The following is a 280-nucleotide window of genomic DNA, read 5'->3' as shown; positions in this document are numbered from 1 at the left end:
AAGCCTTGAAAATGAATTATGAGAAAGAAGCACAAGCAGAACAATGGCAAGAGGAGAACCACCACATCCACCTCCACAAGTTGAACCTAATGCAAGAAGAACAAGGGTCCTCCGAGGCTTAACTCATGAACAATTGGCGCTTGTGGACATGTATAAGTTAGAGAATTTAATTGGAATAAAATACTTTGATCCGAGTGTGCTAAGGGAATTTGGGTTTGAAGACATGGTAAATCGGTTGCTAAGACAACCGCAATGGAGCAAAGTATTCGAATGGAGAGGA

The sequence above is a fragment of the Ipomoea triloba genome, chromosome 16 (assembly GCF_003576645.1).
Source record: "Ipomoea triloba cultivar NCNSP0323 chromosome 16, ASM357664v1".
NCBI classification, from domain to species: Eukaryota; Viridiplantae; Streptophyta; class Magnoliopsida; order Solanales; family Convolvulaceae; genus Ipomoea; species Ipomoea triloba.
The sequence above is the reverse complement of the archived record's forward strand: the minus strand, read 5'-3'. Positions refer to the sequence as shown.